The following is an 18650-nucleotide window of genomic DNA, read 5'->3' on the forward strand; positions in this document are numbered from 1 at the left end:
AGAAAGGTTTCCTTCAAGGGAGAATCAGTAAGAATATGTTCTGACTACTCAGCAGAAACCATGCAGGCAAGAAGGGAATGGGACGACATATACAGAACACTGAAGGAGAAAAACTGCCAGCCAAGGATCATATATCCAGCAAAACTCTCTCTGAAATATGAAGGCGAAATTAAGATATTTACAGACAAACACAAGTTTAGAGAATTTGCAAAAACCAAACCAAAGCTACAAGAAATACTAAAGGATATTGTTTGGTCAGAGAACCAATAATCTCAGATATCAGCACAACACAAGGTCACAAAACAGAACGTCCTGATATCAACTCAAATAGGGAAATCACAAAAACAAATTAAGATTAATTAAAAAAAAAAATACACATAACAGGGAATCATGGAAGTCAATAGGTAAAAGATCACAATAATCAAAAAGAGGGACTAAATACAGGAGGCATTGAACTGCCAGATGGAGAGTGATACAAGGCGATATAGAACAATACAAGTTAGGTTTTTACTGAGAAAAATAGGGGTAAATAATAAGGTAACCACAAAAAGGTATAACAACTCTATAACTCAAGATAAAAACCAAGAAAAACGAACGACTCAACTAACATAAAGTCAAGCACTATGAAAATGAGGATCTCACAATTTACTAAGAAAAACGCCTCAGCACAAAAAAGTATGTGGAAAAATGAAATTGTCAACAACACACATAAAAAGGCATCAAAATGACAGCACTAAAAACTTATTTATCTATAATTACCCTGAATGTAAATGGACTAAATGCACCAATAAAGAGAGAGAGAGTCACAGACTGGATAAAGAAACACGATCCATCTATATGCTGCCTACAAGAGACACACCTTAGACTTAGAGACACAAACAAACTAAAACTCAAAGGATGGAAAAAAGTATATCAAGCAAACAATAAGCAAAAAAGAAGAGGAGTAGCAATATTAATTTCTGACAAAATAGACTTTAGACTTAAATCCACCACAAAGGATAAAGAAGGACACTATATAATGATAAAAGGGACAATTGATCAGGAAGACATAACCATATTAAGTATTTATGCACCCAATGACAGGGCTGCAAGATACATAAATCAAATTTTAACAGAATTGAAAAGCGAGATAGATACCTCCACAATTATAGTAGGAGACTTCAACACACCACTTTCGGAGAAGGACAGGACATCCAGTAAGAAGCTCAACAGAGACACGGAAGATCTAATTACAACAATCAACCAACTTGACCTCATTGACTTATACAGAACTCTCCACCCAACTGCTGCAAAATATACTTTTTTTTCTAGCGCACATGGAACATTCTCTAGAATAGACCACATATTAGGTCATAAAACAAACCTTTGCAGAGTCCAAAACATCGAAATATTACAAAGCATCTTCTCAGACCACAAGGCAATAAAACTAGAGATCAATAACAGAAAAACTAGGGAAAAGAAATCAAATACTTGGAAAATGAACAATACCCTTCTGAAAAAAGACTGGGTTATAGAAGACATTAAGGAGGGAATAAGGAAATTCATAGAAAGCAACGAGAATGAAAATACTTCCTATCAAAACCTCTGGGACACAGCAAAAGCAGTGCTCAGAGGCCAATTTATATCGATAAATGCACACACACAAAAAGAAGAAAGAGCCAAAAGCAGAGAACTGTCCCTACAACTTGAACAAATAGAAAGTGAGCAACAAAAGAATCCATCAGGCACCAGAAGAAAACAAATAATAAAAATTAGAGCTGAACTAAATGAGTTAGAGAACAGAAAAACAATTGAAAGAATTAACAAAGCCAAAAGCTGGTTCTTTGAAAAAATTAACAAAATTGATAAACCATTGGCTAGACTGACTAAAGAAATACAGGAAAGGAAACAAATAACCCAAATAAGAAATGAGAAGGACCACATCACAACAGAACCAAATGAAATTAAAAGAATCATATCAGATTATTATGAAAAATTGTACTCTAACAAATTTGCAAACCTAGAAGAAATGGATGAATTCCTGGAAAAACACTACCTACCTAAACTAACACATTCAGAAGTAGAACAACTAAATAGACCCATAACAAAAAAAGAGATTGAAACGGTAATCAAAAAACTCCCAACAAAAAAAAAGCCCTGGCCCGGACGGCTTCACTGCAGAGTTCTACCAAACTTTCAGAGAAGAGTTAACACCACTACTACTAAAGGTATTCCAAAGCATAGAAAATGACGGAATACTACCCAACTCATTCTATGAAGCCACCATCTCCCTGATACCAAAACCAGGTAAAGACATTACAAAAAAAGAAAATTATAGACCTATATCCCTCATGAACATTGATGCAAAAATCCTCAACAAAATTCTAGCCAATAGAATCCAACAACACATCAAAAAAATAATTCACCCTGATCAAGTGGGATTTATACCAGGTATGCAAGGCTGGTTTAATATCAGAAAAACCATTAATGTAATCCATCACATAAATAAAACAAAAGACAAGAACTACATGATCTTATCAATTGATGCAGAAAAGCCATTTGACAAAGTCCAACACCCATTTATGATAAAAACTCTTACCAAAATAGGAATTGAAGGAAAATTCCTCAACATAATAAAGGGCATCTATGCAAAGCCAACAGCCAATATCACTCTAAATGGAGAGAACCTGAAAGCATTTCCCTTGAGAACGGGAACCAGACAAGGATGCCCTTTATCACTGCTCTTATTCAACATCGTGTTGGAAGTCTTAGCCAGGGCAATTAGGCTAGACAAAGAAATACAAGGTATCCGGATTGGCAAGGAAGAAGTAAAGTTATCACTATTTGCAGATGACATGATTATATACACAGAAAACCCTACGGAATCCTCCAGAAAACTACTGAAACTAATAGAAGAGTTTGGCAGAGTCTCAGGTTATAAAATAAACATACAAAAATCACTTGGATTCCTCTACATCAACAAAAAGAACACCGAAGAGGAAATAACCAAATCAATACCATTCACAGTAGCCCCCAAGAAGATAAGATACTTAGGAATAAATCTTACCAAGGATGTAAAAGACCTATACAAAGAAAACTACAAAGTTCTACTACAAGAAATTCAAAAGGACATACTTAAGTGGAAAAACATACCTTGCTCATGGATAGGAAGACTTAACATAGTAAAAATGTCTATTCTACCAAAAGCCATCTATACATTTAACGCACTTCCGATCCAAATTCCAATGTCATATTTTAAGGGGATAGAGAAACAAATCACCAATTTCATATGGAAGGGAAAGAAGCCCCGGATAAGCAAAGCACTACTGAAAAAGAAGAAGAAAGTGGGAGGCCTCACCTTACCTGACTTCAGAACCTATTATACAGCCACAGTAGTCAAAACAGCCTGGTACTGGTACAACAACAGACACATAGACCAATGGAACAGAATTGAGAACCGAGACATAGATCCATCCACGTATGAGCAGCTGATATTTGACAAAGGACCAGTGTCAATTAACTGGGGAAAAGATAGCCTTTTTAACAAATGGTGCTGGCATAACTGGATATCCCTTTGCAAAAAAATGAAACAGGACCCATACCTCACACCATGCACAAAAACTAACTCCAAGTGGATCAAAGACCTAAACATAAAGACTAAAACGATAAAGATCATGGAAGAAAAAATTGGGACAACCCTAGGAGCCCTAATACAAGGTATAAACAGAATACAAAACATTACCAAAAATGATGATGAGAAACCCGATAACTGGGAGCTCCTAAAAATCAAACACTTATGCTCATCTAAGGACTTCTCCAAAAGAGTAAAAAGACCACCTACAGACTGGGAAAGAATTTTCAGCTATGACATCTCTGACCAGCACCTGCTCTCTAAAATCTACATGATTCTGTCAAAACTCAACCACAAAAAGACAAAAAACCCAATCAAGAAGTGGGCAAAGGATATGAACACACATTTCACTAAAGAAGATATTCAGGCAGCCAACAGATACATGAGAAAATGCTCTCGATCATTAGCCATTAGAGAAATGCAAATTAAAACAACGATGAGATTCCATCTCACTCCAACAAGGCTGGCATTAATTCAAAAAACACAAAATAATAAATGTTGGAGAGGCTGCGGAGAGATTGGAACTCTCATACACTGCTGGTGGGAATGTCAAATGGTACAACCACTTTGGAAATCTATCGGGCGTTATCTTAAACAGTTAGAAATAGAACTACCATACAACCCAGAAATCCCACTCCTAGGAATATACCCTAGAGATACAAGAGCCTTCATACAAACAGATATATGCACACCCATGTTTATTGCAGCTCTGTTTACAATAGCAAAAAGTTGGAAGCAACCAAGGTGTCCATCAACGGATGAATGGGTAAATAAATTGTGGTATATTCACACAATGGAATACTACGCATCGATAAAGAACAGTGACGAATCTGTGAAACATTTCATAACATGGAGGAACCTGGAAGGCATTATGCTGAGCGAAATGAGTCAGAGGCAAAAGGACAAATATTGTATAAGACCACTATTATAAGATCTTGAGAAATAGTAAACCTGAGAAGAACACATACTTTTGTGGTTATGAGGGGGGGAGGGAGGGAGGGTGGGAGAGGGTTTTTTATTGATTAATCAGTAGATAAGAACTGCTTTAGGTGAAGGGAAAGACAACACTCAATACATGGAAGGTCAGCTCAATTGGACTGGATCAAAAGCAAAGAAGTTTCCGGGATAAAATGAATGCTTCAAAGGTCAACGGAGCAAGTGCGGGGGTCTGGGGAACATGGTTTGCGGGGACTTCTAAATCAATTGGCAAAATAATTCTATTATGAAATCATTCTGCATCCCACTTTGAAATGTGGCGTCTGGCGTCTTAAATGCTAACAAGCGGCCATCTAAGATGCATCAATTGGTCTCAACCCACCTGGAGCAAAGGAAAATGAAGAACACCAAGGCCACACGACAACTAAGAGCCCAAGAGACAGAAAGGGCCACATGAATCAGAGACCTACATCATCCTGAGACCAGAAGAACTAGTTGGTGCCCGGCCACAATCGATGACTGCCCTGACAGGGAGCACAGCAGAGGACCCCTGAGGGAGCAGGAGATCAGTGGGATACGGACCCCAAATTCTCATAAAAAGACCAAACTTAATGGTCTGACTGAGACTGGAGGAATCCCGGCGGCCATGCTCCCCAGACCTTCAGTTGACACAGGACAGGAACCATCCCCGAAGACAACTCATCAGAAATGAAAGGGACTGGTCAGCGGGTGGGAGAGAGACGCTGATGAAGAGTGAGCTAATTATATCAGGTGGACACTTGAGATTGTGTTGGCAACTCTTGTCTGGAGGGGGGATGGGAGGATAGAGAGAGAGGGAAGCCGGCAAAATTGTCAAGAAAGGAGAGACTGAAAGGGCTGACTCAAGAAGGGGAGAGCAAGTGGGAGTAGGGAGTGAGATGTATGTAAACTTATATGTGACAGACTGATTGGATTTGTAAACGTTCACTTGAAGCTTAATAAAAGTTATTAAAAAAAAAAAATCTTGTGACGGCACAAACAAAGGGCACAGCCCTACCCCCCTGAACTGACCCCGGGAGGGGGCCCAGCTGGTCCGAGTGGACGGTGTGGCGAGGCGGCTGGTGCGAGAACTCCCCGGGAGGCAGTGACTGGTTTTGGAGCCAGGAGTGCAGTGTCCCAGCCGGGGAACCTTGGCTCTGGGCTTTGGACTGGGTGCAGGGGAGTTGAACACGGCATCTACTCACGGCACAAACACGGGGTGCAGCCCTACTCCCCTAAACTAACCCCGGGAGGGGGCCCAGCTGGTCTGCGGGGGCGGCGCGGCCACGCCGCTTGCGAGACGAGAAGTCCCTGGGAGGCAGTGACTCGTTTTGGAGCTGGGAGTGCAGCGTCCCAGCAGGGGAACCTTGACTCTGGGCTTTGGATTGGCAGCGGAGGATCTGACCGTGGCTTTAGTGGGCCAGACCCTCGGGGACAATCTCCACACAGCCAGCACACATAGGCGAGAGATAAAATAGTCATCCCAAGCAAGATAAGCAACTTTGGCTATGTTCTGGGGTGCTACTCTCCTGTTTTTCTGAATCCCCCCCCCTTCCCAGGCGGCTTCATTAACATTGGCATTTCCTGAGCCAGAGGGAGAACGGCTCTGGCTCCGTAGCGGCCTTGCTTTTCCCTTTTTTTTTTGGTCTTTTCCTAACCCATTCTTCCGGCCTGAGAGAAGCAACCACAAAAAAACCCAGAGACCAAAAATCCTTCCCTAATTGGACTGAAAACACAGAACCAGCTCCAGCCAAGCATATATGATCCAAACCTCAGGCTTTCATCCTTACAGGGAACCAGGTGGCGGTTATAATCCAAAGGCAGTTCTGATAGGGATCTGACTGCATTTTTTTTTTTAGCGGATTTACTGGAAAAACAAGTTTCCCAGGTCTGATATCTCTGCTTATTCAACAGAGTCCTAACTGACCCACAACAAGGAACTGAGGGCTGAAGCTCCCCCCAGACCACCTAGCCTCTTGCCTTAGGGGTCTAAGGAGGGTGACACCTACCAATCAGTAGAGGTACTTACATTGGAGGCCTAAGGTACAGCTGCAGTGCCCTCCCACCAAGGTGCTATAGGAATAGAGACACACCTACCTCACTGACACTTGGCGGAAGTCTGTCAGCATCCTGCCCCCCCTAGAGTGTGAACCCCAGCTGCTAATAGAATCTGGTGCATGCAACCATCACTACTACTTCTCGAGGTGGATAAGTGTTAGGGTGCAGCACACACTTGATGACCCAAAATCAGATTCTACTCAAGAATAGTGAATAGACTCAGGCATATATATCTGGCAACAGCCCAAACCAGCTGGTAATAGGTCATAAGTAAGTCCAGGGCTACAACAAAGAAGACAGCACAATCTAGTAGCCCATCCACGTATATTGAAAGAAAACAAAACAAGATAAGACTCAGTGAGCTATTATAGAATAAACCACTACTATATCTTTTTTTTTTTATCTTAGTGATGGCTCGGAGACAGCAGTCAATATGAAACCACATAAAGAAGCAGACCATGACAGCTTCTACAACCCCCCAAACAAAGGAATCAAAATCTTTCCCAAATGAAGATACAATCCTGGAATTATCAGATACAGAATATAAAAAACCAATTTACAGAATGCTTCAAGACATCAGGGATGACCTCAGAAATGAAATAAGGCAAACCGCAGAAAAAGCCAAGGAACACACTGATAAAACAGTTGAAGAACTCAAAAAGATTATTCAAGAACATAGTGGAAAAATTAATAAGTTGCAAGAATCCATAGAGAGACAGCATGCAGAAATCCAAAAGATTAACAATACAATTACAGAATTAGACAACGCAATAGGAAGTCAGAGGAACAGACTCGAGCAATTAGAATGCAGACTGGGAAATCTGGAGGACCAGGGAATTAACACCAACGTAGCTGAAAAAAAATCAGATAAAAGAATTAAAAAAAAATGAAGAAACCCTAAGAATCATGTGGGACTCTATCAAGAAGGATAACTTGCGTGTGATTGGAGTCCCAGAACAGGGAGGGAGGACAGAAAACACAGAGAAAATAGTTGAAGATCTGCTGACAGAAAACTTCCCTGACATCATGAAAGACGAAAGGATATCTATCCAAGATGCTCATCGAACCCCATTTAAGATTGATCCAAAAAGAAAAACACCAAGACATATTATCATCAAACTTGCCAAAACCAAAGATAAAGAGAAAATTTTAAAAGCAGCCAGGGAGAAAAGAAAGGTCTCCTTCAAGGGAGAATCAATAAGAATAAGTTCAGACTACTCAGCAGAAACCATGCAGGCGAGAAGGCAATGGGATGACATATACAGAGCACTGAAGGAGAAAAACTGCCAGCCAAGGATCATATATCCAGCAAAACTCTCTCTGAAATATGAAGGCGAAATTAAGATATTTACAGATAAACACAAGCTTAGAGAATTTGCAAAAACCAAACCAAAGCTACAAGAAATACTAAGGAAATTGTTTGGTCAGAAAACCAATAATATCAGATACCAGCACAACACAAGGTCACAAAACAGAACATCCTGATATCAACTCAAATAGGGAAATCACAAAAACAATTAAAATTAATTAAAAAAAAAAAGCTCATAACGGAATCATTGAAGTCAATATGTAAAAGATCACAATAATCAAAAAGAGGGACTAAATACAGGTGGCATAGAACTGCCATATGGAGAGGGATACTAGGCAATACAGGACAATACAAGTTAGGTTTTTACTTAGAAAAATAGGGGTAAATATTAAGGTAACCACAAAGAGGTATAACAACTCCATAACTCAAAATAAAAGCCAAGAAAAAGGTAACGACTCAAGAAACATAAAGTCAAATACTATGAAAATGAGGATCTCACAATTTACAAAGAAAAATGTCTCAGCACAAGAAAGTAAGTGGAAAAATGAAATTGTCAACAACACACATAAGAAGGCATCAAAATGACAACACCAAACACTTATTTATCTATAATTACGCTGAATGTAAATGGACTAAATGCACCAATAAAGAGACAGAGAGTCTCGGACTGGATAAAGAAACACGATCCGTCTATATGCTGCCTACAAGAGACACACCTTAGACTTAGAGACACAAACAAACTAAAACTCAAAGGATGGAAAAAAATATATCAAGCAAACAGTAAGCAAAAAAGAAGAAGAGTAGCAATATTAATTTCTGACAAAATAGACTTTAAACTTAAATCCACCACAAAGGATAAAGAAGGACACTACATAATGATAAAAGGGACAATTGATCAGGAAGACATAACCATATTAAGTATTTATGCACCCAATGACAGGGCTGCAAGATACATAAATCAAATTTTAACAGAACTGAAAAGTGAGATAGACACCTCCACAATTATAGTAGGAGACTTCAACACACCACTTTCGGAGAAGGACAGGACATCCAGTAAGAAGCTCAACAGAGACACGGAAGACCTAATTACAACAATCAACCAACTTGACCTCATTGACTTATACAGAACTCTCCACCCAACTGCTGCAAAATATACTTTTTTTTCTAGCACACATGGAACATTCTCTAGAATAGACCACATATTAGGTCATAAAACAAACCTTTGCAGAATCCAAAACATCGAAATATTACAAAGCATCTTCTCAGACCACAAGGCATTAAAACTAGAACTCAATAACAGAAAAACTAGGGAAAAGAAATCAAATACTTGGAAACTGAACAATACCCTCCTGAAAAAAGACTGGGTTATAGAAGACATTAAGGAGGGAATAAGGAAATTCATAGAATGCAACGAGAATGAAAATACTTCCTATCAAAGCCTCTGGGACACAGCAAAAGCAGTGCTCAGAGGCCAATTTATATCGATAAATGTACACATACAAAAAGAAGAAAGAGCCAAAAGCAGAGAACTGTCCCTACAACTTGAACAAATAGAAAGTGAGCAACAAAAGAATCCATCAGGCACCAGAAGAAAACAAATAATAAAAATTAGAGCTGAACTAAATGAGTTAGAGAACAGAAAAACAATTGAAAGAATTAACAAAGCCAAAAGCTGGTTCTTTGAAAAAATTAACAAAATTGATAAACCATTGGCTAGACTGACTAAAGAAATACAGGAAACAAATAACCCGAATAAGAAATGAGAAGGGCCACATCACAACAGACCCAACTGAAATTAAAAGAATCATATCAGATTATTACGAAAAATTGTACTCTAACAAATTTGCAAACCTAGAAGAAATGGATGAATTCCTGGAAAAACACTACCTACCTAAACTAACACATTCAGAAGTAGAACAACTAAATAGACCCATAACAAAAAAAGAGATTGAAACGGTAATCAAAAAACTCCCAACAAAAAAAAGCCCTGGCCCGGACGGCTTCACTGCAGAGTTCTACCAAACTTTCAGAGAAGACTTAACACCACTACTACTAAAGGTACTTCAAAGCATAGAAAATGACGGAATACTACCCAACTCATTCTATGAAGCCACCATCTCCCTGATACCAAAACCAGGTAAAGACATTACAAAAAAAGAAAATTATAGACCTATATCCCTCATGAACATAGATGCAAAAATCCTCAACAAAATTCTAGCCAACAGAATTCAACAACATATCAAAAAAATAATTCACCACGACCAAGTGGGATTTATACCAGGTTTTTTTTTTTTTTATGCAAGGCTGGTTTAATATTAGAAAAACCATTAATGTAATCCACCATATTAATAAAACAAAAGACAAAAACCACATGATCTTATCAATTGATGCAGAAAAGGCATTTGACAAAGTCCAACACCCATTTATGATAAAAACTCTCACCAAAATAGGAATTGAAGGAAAATTCCTCAACATAATAAGGGGCACAGCCAACATCACTCTAAATGGAGAGAACCTGAAAGCATTTCCCTTGAGAACGAGAACCAGACAAGGATGCCCTTTATCACCGCTCTTATTCAACATTGTGCTAGAAGTCCTAGCCAGGGCAATTAGGCTAGACAAAGAAATAAAGGGCATCCGGATTGGCAAAGAAGAAGTAAAATCATCTCTATTTGCAGATGACATGATCTTATACACAGAAAACCCCAAGGAATCCTCCAGATAACTACTGAAACTAATAGAAGAGTCTGGAAGAGTCTCAGGTTATAAGATAAACATACAAAAATCACTTGGATTCCTCTACATCAACAAAAAGAACACCGAAGAGGAAATAACCAAATCAATACCATTCACAATAGCCCCCAAGAAGATAAAATACTTAGGAATAAATCTTACCAAAGATGTAAAAGACCTATACAAAGAAAACTACAAAGCTCTACTACAAGAAATTAAAAAGGACATACTTAAGTGGAAAAACATACCTTGCTCATGGATAGGAAGACTTAACATAGTAAAAATGTCTATTCTACCAAAAGCCATCTATACATACAATGCACTTCCGATCCAAATTCCAATGTCATATTTTAAGGGGATAGAGAAACAAATCACCAACTTCATATGGAAGGGAAAGAAGCCTCGGATAAGCAAAGCATAACAGGCACCGTGTCCACACTGCAGGCAAAGGGGGTCAGATCTCCTTAAACAGCCTTCCATAAGTCCTGCACTATACTGCTGATTATGATCACAGTGTTGTTTCATCCCCAACACTGGCTCCAGAAGAGGCTAGCAGTGTGCAATGTTGTGCCAAATAAATCGGGACTTTGTTATGGTGACTGTTGGTTTCCCAGGGCTGCAGAAGCAAATTAGTACCAACACAATAGCTTAAAACAATAGAAATGCATCCTGTCACAGTTCAGGAGGCCAGAAATCCAAAATCAAGATGTCAGCAGACTTCTTTCCTTCTGGAGTCTCTGAGGAGGAGTCTGTTCCATGCCTTTCTCCTAGCTTCTGGTGGTTGCCACATCTTTGGCATTCCTTGTCTTGTTAGCCCATCGCTCCAATGTCTGCCTCCATAGTCACAAGTCTTTTCCTGTGCATCTCAAATCTCCCTCTCCTTTCTCTGGTAAGGATACCAGTCACTGGATACCAGGGGTTAGGACTTTAACATGTCTTTTGGAGGAAACACAGTTCAACCCACTACAGTGACCATACTATATGCTCTCCTGGCTCCTTGCACTTCCCCTCCCAGCAGTGATCCTATTGCTCCGTAATGGCCTGCTTAGTTGTTTGTCACCTCTCTAAGGGCATGTTGGTAAGATGATGGATTGATTATCGTGTTTACTTGTCCATTGTTGCATCCCTGAGCCTAGCACACTGCCTTGAACCATGTAGGTACTCAACATCACTAAAGAGAGGGTTGCTTGTGGATCCTTAAATTAGGAACAATGCCAACAAGTGCCTGCATTGTTAGGCTAAGCCCGCCTACTTTGTAAAATGGGCAACACATTTGACATGGGTCCACTTATTTATGTAGTTATGCAACAGATATTTTTTAGTCCCTAAATCAGGCGACGTGTTAGTTCTAGGTGCTAGCGATGTAGTGGTGAGCTAAACAGACATGGCTTTTATTCAGTGCTATGTTTAGAATAAATTCCTGGCAGCACATCTAAGCCTTGCTGGGCTCACCTTCCTTTTTCCTTCAGAGGAGTTCAAATTCTCGGCTTTTTACTGTAAGTATTCAAAAAACCTCAACTGAGCCTCTCATTGAAACAAGGACAGAGTGGTAGATTTTAAATGTCCTCATTATCATCCCAATTTCCTTTTTAAAAATGATCCTTGGTCATTCTTCCTTTTTAAGTTTTATAGCCCCAAAGAAGCGAACAATTGGACAATAAGGGTTGAATATAAATTCTAATTTCCTTTCCTCGAATGTATTCTGTAACATTGAATACCATTTTCCTTTGAACTTTGGATATTGTATAAATTCACGCAGAAGAGGTTTTTGGAATGACCTGAGCCTCACAGTGTTGAAGTTCTTTCCTGGTCCCAGGTGCTTAGCATTAAAGATCTGATGTACCATGAAAGCCCCATCATAATCTCTGTAGGGATTCTCAGAGACGTTTCCTCCTAAGCCTGAACAATTTCTCATCCAAATATTTTTCTATTTTCTAATCACTCACACACACACATACACACACACACACATTTATGAAACTTTCTCTGCTCACCTATCTTTCTTAAGGTAATGTTGATAGAGATAAGTGAAAGCAGCGTATCCCAAATTGGAATCTTAATATATAACCAGTTTATTAATTAGTATCTGTGCAACAGGGTGCAACATAAAATGAAGTCTCCTAAGACATACACAACCCTTTTATTTATTGATGTCAGTACAGCGGAGTCTAAACACAAAATGGTTTATTTTCTCCTGTCATTGCCCTCATCCATTTTTTGTTGAATCCTCCCCTCCTGCCCCTTAGAGATGTCTCCAGAAGATTCTATCATTTGCCAGTCATTTTTGGTAATTAAAAGTCAAGTCCAGTTGACAACTCCAGTTTAAATCTCATCCCTTGCCCTCCCAGCACTGGCCAGGCTGGTGGCTTAGGGATTTGGAAGTGGGGTTAGCTTGCTTTGTGCTTATATTTCTTTTCCTCTCTCCCCTTGGAGTGAAGTGGAAGGTTGTGGTCTATCTCTGGGGCACTACCTCGCCTCTGTACCCTGGTTTCTCTGATGTGTTAGGGTAAGGAGGTGGGAGAGAGGTAACTCCCTGAATCTTTTTTGCTAACTGACTACTGTTCCTCTCTCGGGGTTTCCTCTGCTTCTCTGCCCATCACTGACTGGTCTGTGTCAATGGCCTGCATGTGGTGGGCACCCAGATGTGTGAATTCTCCAGAGGACCCTCTTGCAAGCACCCACATCTTCAGAAGAGATTCTCCGGGAGGATCTCTTCATTTAGCTGAGGGTGGTGGTGGTGAAAGACATTCCCTTCCTCCATGGAAGGGAGAGAAAAGCCACAGTGCACTGCTCTAAGCCAACAACAGCCTACCCTTGGGATTCTCTTCCCATCCCATCTACCTAGTCTTTTTTTGGGGGGTGTTGGGGATTGATGAGGTGGGAGGGCATGGACCAGGATGATGCCCCATGTGTTCTGCCCCAGTGGTGGTTGTTCTCTTTAGAATGTGGGGTACTTAATGTCCTTTGGTCCTCAGCTTTAGGACTCAGTAGTCCGTTCCAGGGAAACTCAATATCGGTCACAATAAGTTTCCAGGATGATCTAGTCATTCCTTGAAAAAAAAGTTCCAAGTCCAAAGATAATTTGGTACCATGAGATGAAATAGAGTTAAATACTTTTCTTTAATGAAGGACTTCTCTGAAACTCTAATATGCTGACGTGCATGTTGAGCCCTGAGAGAGGAAACAGTTTGTTGTAATTCCTAAACTCTCACTCTGGAGCATAGTTTTAAGACTCACCTTGTAAGAACTCCCAAAAAGTGTTTCCCAGTATTTTTTGGGAAATACTGCATTAGTGAGACAGCTGGTAACCAGGATGCTGAGTGCCAGAATCTTTGACCAGCTCCTATCATCCCTACCCCTATCGCAAGTTTGACTGGGAGATAAGTAGGCAGGATGCCCTGGGCAAAATCCTGGATGGTGGGGGGAAAAAGTACTTTGTGAATTCTAGATCATGTACATGGGTTGACTTTTTTTTTTTACTCTTTAAAAATAATTAATGTTGTCGTTGTTGTTGAGAATATACACAGTGAAACAAAATTCAACCATTTCTACATGTACAATTCAGTGATATTGATTACATTCTTTGAGTTGTGCAACCATCCTCACACTTTTTTCTGAGTTATTCCTCCTCTCTTAACATAAATTCACTACATACTAAGATACCTATCTAATCTTCCGAGTTGCCGTTGTCACTTTTATCCCATATAGACAGATCTTAAAAGAGCAGAATGCTCAAGGCAGACATTCTTTACTAGTTAAGCTAAACTACTGTATGGTTTTAAGAAGACTGTAGGGGATATTTTTGATTTAAGGTTTAAAGATTATCTCAGGACAATAGTTTCAAGGATCGTCTAGATTCCATGGCTCCAGAAAATCTGGATTCTATGAGAATTTGAAATTTTGTTCTGTGTTTTTCCCATTTTGATCAGGGTTCTTCTATAGAATCTTTGATCAAAATGTTCAATAATGATAGCCAGGCATCATCCAGTTCTTCTGGTCTCATGGCAAAGGAGGCAGTTGTTCATGGAGGCAATTAGCCACGCATTTCTCTGTTGCTCCAGGCAAATAGAGACAAATTGTTTTGCTTGGCCACTTGCAAGGTTATAAGACCCTAGGCACTACTCAATGAACTAGGAGGTAGAACAGAAGCACTAAACACTTTATTAGGCCAGTTAACTGGGATGTCCCATGAAACCATGACCCCAAACCTCCAAATCAAGCAACCAAATTCTTCGAGGTATGTGGTTGTACAAAAGCCTCAATAGCTACTCTTTTTTTTTTTGTCATTGTTGTAAGTATAGTGTCACACGACTTTTGCCAATTCAACTTTTATAGGTGCACAACTTATTGACAGAATTTACATAATCAACTGTGCAACCCTACCCTTGATCAATATGATTTTTCTATCACCATTAACCCCCCTTTTCTCTCTGACCCTGACCCTGGTAACCGCTAATAGACTTTGGTCTCTATACATTTGCCTTTTCTTGTCTTTTTATATAAGTGAGATCATACTATGTATGTCCTTTTGTGATTGACTTATTTTACCCAGCATAATGTCTTCAAGCTTGATCCATATGGTAGCATGTATCAAGGCTTCATTTCTCTTACTGGCTGAGTAGTATTTCATTGCACATATGTACCACATTTTGTTTATCCATTCATCTGTTGATGGGTTTTTAGGTTGTTTCCACCTTTTGGCTATTGTGAAGCGTTTTGCAATGAACATTGGTGTACAAGTCTCTTTTTGAGTCTCTGCTTTCAAGTTTGTGGGAATATACCCAGGAGTGGAATTGCTGAACTATATGGTAGTTCTATTTCTAGTGTTTTAAGGAGCCACCCCACTGTTTTCCACAGTGACTGTGCCATTTTGCCCTCCCACCAGCAATGAAGAGGGGTTTCAATTTCCCCACATCCTTGCCAACATTTGTTATTTTCTGTTATTTTAGCCATCCTAGTGGGAGTGAAATGATATCTCATTGTGGTTTTGATTTGCATCTGTCTGATGGCTTATGGGAGCCTTGGTGGCACAATGGTTAAGCGTTTGGCTGCTAACCAAAGATCAACAGTTCGAATCCACCAGCCACTCCTCAGAACTGTATGGGGCAGTTTTACTCTGTTCTATAGGGTTGCTATGAGTCAGAATCCACTAGATGGCAACGGGATGGTTATTATTATTATTATTATTTTTTGGTTTTGATGGCTAACAATGCTGAGCGTCTTTTCATGTGTTTGGTGATCATTCGTATGTTATCTTTGGTGAAATGTCTGTTCAAGGCCTTTGCCCATTTTATGATTGGGTTGTCTTTTTGTTGTTAGATTGTTAAAATTTTACATATATATTTGGTTATTAGATTCTTATCCAATATGTGGTTTCCAAAGATATCACATATTGACTGTTTTTCATTATTTTTTCTTTTTTTCATTATTTTTAAATTTAAAAAAATTTAAATTTATTTTGCAATATTTTAGACATACAAAAAGGTATAAAGAATAATAACAGCACAAATATCCATGTACCCATCAAGGGGAAACTTTGCCAAACCAGTTAAATGCCCCCTTTCTATCCTTCGCTGATCTTTCTCCCCTTGCCCCCCAGGGAACCACCATCTGGAATTTGATGTTCCTCATTACCCCATATTTCTATACCCTTTTACTGTGTGTCTTGTATCTTTTTATATAAATGGCATAATATAATGTCTGTATTCATCCTGTATGATTTAAAAAATTAAATGTAAAATAAACAGACCAGCCAGTGTTCCTCTTCTCTCCCCCTACCCTAGCCTGGGATACCGTGATACACTATTCAAAAGGCAGCAGTTTGCAAGGTCCATGTATGTAGAACACCCCTAAAGTTTCAGATGGTTTCAGGGGCCTAGTTTCAACCTGCTCCAATAAGGGAACACACACAGCAGCTGAACAGGACCCAGAGCCACAGCTTAATGTAAAGGAAGGAAACAGCTTCAACTAGCTGACGCCAAACAGGGAGAGGGGACCCGGCACAGCACATAGCATCAGAATCAGTTGTGGCTGTACTCCTTGATCTGCTTCCTCCCTGATGCCCAGTGTGTCTGAGCCTCCATGCGTATGAAACGGGACTGGTATTTAAGTTGCAGGGCCTTTGTGAGCACTGGAGATGACATACGTAAAGCATCTAATATAGAATAGATGCTCCATAAAGAATGGCTATTACTATTAATAAGATCTGAGATTCATGAATGTGGCGTCGACCCCTAACCCATCTTGCCATCATCAGTACATATATATCTTTTTTTGATTGTTCTTGTTGTCATAAAACATAGCCCAACATACACCAATTCCACATTTTTCCCGGGTACAATTCAGTGAGACAGTAAGTGTGCATGTTTTGATGTCAGAACAATCAAATGTGTGATGTGCTGCTAAGGACAAAGTCTATGTTCTGATTTGGGTTCCAAAAAAAGATTTCTGCTATAATCACCCTTTGTTTTTCCATTTTTTGAAATTGATACATGGAGGAAAATGAGTATACTTTAGATCTGAACAGTTTTTATATTGGGCTCGTTAACTTCAAAATCAGTGAAGTCACAGCAGGTTAAAAATAAGAAAGCTCAATTTCCTGATACAAGCATGCAATGAGTAAACACAGTTTCCTGCATCAAACAAACAAGTAAAACCCTGCATGATGTGTGCCGAGATAGCAGGGGCTGGGATATAATTTGTTTCCACCCTGTGCCATTCTCTGGGCGTGAGAGGGGACAGGGTGGAGGGAAGTTCATCCCTTCTTGTGGGGAAGGTGAAGAAGTGACCGTCATGTGATGGTCATTCAGGACCTTCTCAGATCGGGGTTTGGTCAGATATGATAAAGTTTTTCTATCTTTACTTTCATGCTTTATGAGACTAGCTGAAAATTGTATTTTCACTCATTTTGCAAGACACCACCTCATATTTTATGATTGGATATTTTGGACTCAGTATACACATATGACCACATGTTTACTGTATTACACAGCCTTGAAGTTCAAGGCTATTTATAACATTTAACCATTTAGAGTTCAAGTAATACCTCACAAACAGAACTTCTTGCAAACAAAGTATTTAAATGTATGATGACATGACAGGATATATACACATTTTTCGAGAAGGACATTTATCCCAGCCTGGCTAGTGTTTATATTGCTCATGTCTTCAAGGTAACTGACTTGTAATATTCTCCAACATTTTACCCTTATCCGTATGACGACAGGCAATGGCTGAATTGGCTGCATCAGAGCATTCTCTTCTTAAAGTCTAGTATCAAAGCTCAAAGATTTTCTATCTCTCAAGGGTCTTGCTGTTGGAAACTTGTGTTCTCTGGCATAAACTTGGATTTTAACCAAGGCTGTCTTAAAGAATTTGGGGCTTATGTATATATATTTTTTAATTCAATAGTGCTTAACATTTAACCATGGCAAATATCTCTGTTGGTTTTTCTTCTGTATTCCTAAAGATCATGATCAGCCCAGAACTCACTGCTTCATCACGTTTTTATCAGTTAGCCACAGGGTGCGTGAGGAAATGACTATTATCGACTTGATATTCACTTCGGTTATTTCAGACATGTCCAAGCTTTAGGAGATAAACCAAATCAGTCACCCCCAGGTGGGGTTTCAACTCTGTTATCCAGCAGCAGTACAATCTAAATTGGAGGCTAGAGTTTACCTTGGTCTAAAGCAAATTTATTTTAATAGCACACCTGATTTTCAATAGGAGTTGAGCTTATTTTCAAAAGTGAGCCCTTATTTCAAAAGCTTTGCTTTCGGGGAATGTAAAATGGTACAGCCATTCTGGAAGATAGTCTGTCAGTTTCTCATAAAGCTAAACATGCAAATACCATAAAAAAAAAAAAAAAATAGTGCCATATGACCTGGAAATCTCACTCCTAGGCAGGCCCCATTTCGTCTGTCAGCCTCCTAGTTTCCCTCTGCAGAGGCAAGCAATGTCACTAATTTCTTGTATGTTCTTTCA

The sequence above is a fragment of the Elephas maximus genome, chromosome 15 (genome assembly GCF_024166365.1).
Source record: "Elephas maximus indicus isolate mEleMax1 chromosome 15, mEleMax1 primary haplotype, whole genome shotgun sequence".
Lineage (NCBI taxonomy): Eukaryota > Metazoa > Chordata > Mammalia > Proboscidea > Elephantidae > Elephas > Elephas maximus.